The sequence below is a fragment of the Helianthus annuus genome, chromosome 11, assembly GCF_002127325.2.
Source record: "Helianthus annuus cultivar XRQ/B chromosome 11, HanXRQr2.0-SUNRISE, whole genome shotgun sequence".
NCBI lineage: Eukaryota > Viridiplantae > Streptophyta > Magnoliopsida > Asterales > Asteraceae > Helianthus > Helianthus annuus.
In genome coordinates, this window is record NC_035443.2 from 15,002,645 (window position 1) to 15,007,576 (window position 4,932).

A 4,932-nucleotide genomic window follows, 5' to 3' on the forward strand; every position below is an offset into this window, starting at 1 on the left:
GCTGACAGGTGACAGTCGGCAGCACCACTTGTTGTTTTGGCTACCTTAGTCAAGGTGCCAGTTCAACTTGCATCGTCAGTAGGATGCGGTGCTAGGCCGCATCGCTACCTGCGGTAACTGCGGTTGTTTACGCGTTCCTTGGTCTGTCGATAGACGTTTATGGGATGCAGTGCTGGGCCGCATCGCCATATTTGGTAGCTGTTCTTTCTACATCCCTTGTCGTGACGAAAATGTTCATAGGATGCGGTGCCATGCCGCATCGCTATGTGTAACACCCATTTTCATACACAGAGTAAGTCTTCTCATCCCTTGACCGATTGGATTCAACCGTTGTGTTCGCACGTGCCCGCACGGACACATATAAGTTCTTGCTGGTGGGGCTTTTTGATAAGGGTAATGGTCACTCGCGGCCGTGCTGGTGCGAGGTCTGGGATCATACCCCTTCAGTTCGATTATAATGTGTATGTAAACATTGATAACGATAACCGACCCACTACTTTGACTTTTCAGAAAAACCATTAATCGACCCATCGGTTTTTTATTTGGTTCGTTTTTTTCGGTTTGGTTTTGTCGGTTAATTCGGTTTTTTGCACATCCCTAATTATAGGGATGAGCGTGGTTCGATACCGTTACCGAGAATCACCAAAATTGGGTACCGGTACTTTCGGTTCGATACAGTCATACAGTACATGTTTGTGAAGGTAAAAATCGATATTTCACCTGTATCGAAAACATGATAAAGTGGGTATTGAATCGGTACCGGTACCAAGTACCAATTGCTCGTCTCTAGTCTATTACACCTAAATACCACATAATCTTGCATTTTCAAGGATTTAAATCCATATCACTTTTTAACTTTTTTATATCTGTTTAATTTTTAACTTTTTTTTTGAACATATATTATTAGTTTGTCAAAAACTATTTTTTTTTTTTAAATTTGATCGTCCCTCCCAAATTACTAGTTCCCCCTCCCAAACAAAATTTAAATAAAAAGTCTAAAAATTTTACCCCCAAAATACTCCCGCTCTTCACCAATATTCTTAGCCTCGCTTTTTAGTTTCAGTCCAAAAAATCCTCGCCGCCCCTTTGAAGTGACTCCAAAATCTGTATACTCCCCTATTTGGCACCTCTGATTCTCCGTCTTCTCGCACTCAACGCATCTTACTGGAAAACCGAGGGAACATCGGGGACATGTAGGTTCTTTCGTTAACGAGTATCCATGTTCTTTGTTTCACTTGTGGCAAGGTAAACCCTAATTCTTAACTAACTATCCCTAATGATTGTCTTGATTTTCTATATTTTGGGTAGTTTATGCTTTATTCATATCCTGCGATTTGTTCTTCTAAGGTATATGGTTTGGAAAATTCAATGAAGTATATTATATGTAAAACATAATTGTAACCTATTTTTGTTTTTTCTTGTGAAAATTGTTATGCTGACATGGTTGTTTCAAATGAGATCTTGTTTGCACTGATTGCTGAATGCTGGTGTTAATTTTATTGAAACTGGTTAATATATTTTACTTGATGTCAAATGAATCGTTGGCTGATGTTGACTTAAGTCCATGATCTGGTTTGTTGTTGTTTATAAAAAGTTCATTGTGGTCACCATATACGTATGTTATTGGAAATGGACAGTTGGGTAATCCGTAATCACAAGTATAGACTGTCTAAGACTCTAAGTTGCCCATACAAAAATGGTAACTGATACTTGTGCCAAAATTGTTTAGTGCTTGTGTGGGACAATTAGGAGTGCAAACGAGCTGAGCTACTCGTGAGATGCTCGAGCTCGGCTCAAAACAAGCTAAGCTTAAATGAGCTTGAGCGCGAGCCCGCTATTTATATAAATTAATCAATAGATAATAAACGAACCAAGCTCAAGCTTGAAAAACTACTTACTAGCCAAGCTCAAGATTTAGGAACAAAGCTTGAATCAAGTTGAGCTCAAGATCGAGCTCAAATCTAGTCTAGTCAGGCTCGGCTCGTTTGCACCTTTAGGGACAATGATTCCTGCAGTTTGTTTGGTAATACAATCTGATTCTTTCAATGCTGACCTACTATTACATATTTTGTTAGGGTGATGGTAAGGAGTATACTAGAGGCGGAATTCAGAAATGGATGTGCGAATAAAGGTACTATTAAGTATCAAGTTGCTCCAAATGCACAGGTTAAGATTATTCTAGGGCAGCTTGGCTATATCAACTTTGTTCACGTACTGAATATTTCCATGTTTTCATCAAGTTTCATGTGTTTGGAATTAACTTAGGATTCAATATAGGTTGGAATTAACTTCGGATTCAATATAGGTTGTGTGTTATGTCTTTTCGGGGAGCCTAGTTTATTGAGACCAAGAAATTCAAAGCCAGTTGATGTTGTGCATTTTTGTTGGGCAGCCCCTCAGCTAACCTACAACTTATTTTTGGAGCCACTTTTATTGAAGTGATATCATACGCATATACCCCATCATCTCGGACCAATATTACATCTGCTATAAGTTAACTGTGTTTTTTTGTCTTACAATATATGAAAAGTAAATGCCATTTCTTGTTGTTTTCTAGGCGTGAAATTGTGATAGCAACAAAGTATGCTAGTGGTTTTGATAACTTTTTTATTGCACCCGAAGCTCAGTTCAAGTACAACAGGTATAATAAATCAACTCTAGTACTCAATTCTTTTTTCTAGGCTTGGGTTGTATACAAAGAATAAAGCTTACAGGTGTAAATGACCCAGGCTACTCGCAAGTTACTCGAGATCGGCTCAAAACCAGACGACCTTAAAAGGAGCTGGTGTCCGAGTTCGAATCTAAACTTTACTTACTGACCTTGAGCCAGCTTGTGAGACTAATTAGCAGGACTATTATTTTTACTTCCTCCTTATTCTGTACTTTCACAACATAGTTTTTGTGTTTTTTTTAATGTTCTGAGGTCCATGGCCCTGTTGACACAAAGGAGACGGGATCAATTATGTGCAGTATCATTTCTTTATGATTTGTGAACCAAGATTCAAGTTGGACCGATGTGAAATAGGTTTGTACACTTCATTTTGTTTGAATCTGACTAATTTGGTTAGCTGTGCAAATCTGAAAACTAAATAAGCTTGTAAAAATTAGCTTTTCTTTTAAAGAGTAGAGTTAATTACTGTTTTCGTCCCTGTGGTTTGTCAAAAATCACTATTTCAGTCCATTAGTTTAAAAACTGTGATTCAGTCCCTGTGGTTTCACTTTGGTAACAATTTCATGAAGTTCATGAGAGAGATAGCTTACGAAGAGTTAAAATAATGGACAATGACGATGTAAGTTTAGGCAAATTTTAGCCTACATGTTAGAGAAATATATATGACTATTAATGCTTAAATTCATGAATTAAGATTGAATTTTGATTTTTAAGATTTATTTTATTTAATTGTTGTCTCAGAATCGGGAAGGAGTAGAGGAATACTCTATTGCGGATATTGATGGTATTCGTGAAGATTGGCCGGCTTATGTCGTTACCTTATTTTTAAGTAACGATGTATTGAAAAACAATTCTTTTTTTTTTTTGTTAACGTTAAAGTATTTGTAGTATACTTGACAAATGATTATATAATGGATTGTTTTGTTATATATATGTGTGTGTATTTGTTTTATGAAAAAGATTTATTGTTTTTATTATTATACATGTATCCAAGGCAAATTAGTAATTCTATAAAAAAAATTAGACAATTAAAAGCATGACACGCGTAAATGAATGTCATAAATGCTTGTCATGAACGTGTGTCATTAAAAAGTGTCATAAAATGAGTGTCATGAATATGTCATTAAAAGGTGTCATAAAATGAGTGTCATGGATGTGTGTCACTAAATGTGTGTCATTAAATGTGTGTCATAAAAACATGACACACAAATGCATGTCATGTTAATTTTATGACTCCTCAATCAACGACACGCTTATGCCTGTCATAATTACCGTTTATGACGCACAATGTGTGTCAAGAAATGTACATTTTCTAGCAGTGACAGAAAAAAATTGCACCATGAAATCAACTACAAAACCCTATTATTGAAATAAACCAACAATCCTTGTGTAAAAATTTGGATTTTAACTGTAGAAACAAATAAAATCAAAGCAATAAAAAAGAGACTTGCCTCCAATCGTTCTTCTCCTGCAATTTATCTTCATAAAGTTGCAATTCGTGACCGAAGAAACAAACTGAAATCAAAGCCCTTAAAATTTATGAAAGAAGAACTATCAAAGCCCTTGGTGGCTCTTTAGTCTAGCTTCTTCCAACCTCCGATACACTCTCTCTTCTCTCGATTTCTCTTCTTCACATTTATTAAGCACCATACATAATACTACATCAATCAACAGACTTGCACAAAACAAACTCAAACGAACTGTCACGTCCCCCGACCCCATCCTGAACGGAAATCGGGAGTCGCGAGCAGATCAGTGGTACCGGTGACTATTTTGAAAAATATTGCAGCGGAAATTTCATCAGGACCGTGAGTTAGGAAAATATCAGAGTTTAAAAACACCGGATTTTATTTATTAAATAGATGGGATAAAACCCATGTTTTACAACAGTAGCTTTAATATAGATAAATTTGATTATATAAAACAATATTTCTTAATTTGATTTAATTAATAAAATAAGCCACTTCTTGAAGCCTTTCAGTGCAGTATCTAACTCTTATCCCGATCTTACGGTAATTACCTGAAATGCATTTTAAAAATGTTTTGTCAGCGGGAAATACTGAGTGAATCATTCATTTTAAATAAAATGACACGTTGTAATAATTTACAGTATTAAGGGAGATTACAATGTTTCTATCAACCAATTACCCCAAATCAGTATTTGTCACTCGACTCGTTTCTGTGACTATGGTCAGATCACCCATTGGCTAACTCGTTGTCCTATGGTGACGGGAAATAAGTAATGTATACAAAACCCCACA

The 4,932-nt window shown here is 36.1% G+C and overlaps 1 long non-coding RNA gene across 4 annotated transcripts; it reads left to right on the plus strand.

Annotated features, from left to right (window-relative positions):
- The first annotated feature begins 1,012 nt into the window (after positions 1-1,012).
- LOC110889748 lies at positions 1,013-3,602 on the plus strand. 4 transcript variants are annotated; one of them, XR_004872097.1, is made up of 5 exons: positions 1,013-1,245; positions 2,076-2,166; positions 2,558-2,641; positions 2,730-3,025; positions 3,413-3,602. It is a non-coding gene; the product is annotated as an uncharacterized LOC110889748 (long non-coding RNA). The 4 variants fall into 4 exon arrangements; XR_002563905.2 differs by having other exon boundaries at positions 1,014-1,245; positions 2,076-2,131; XR_002563906.2 differs by having other exon boundaries at positions 2,558-3,025.
- The last annotated feature ends 1,330 nt before the right edge of the window (positions 3,603-4,932 follow it).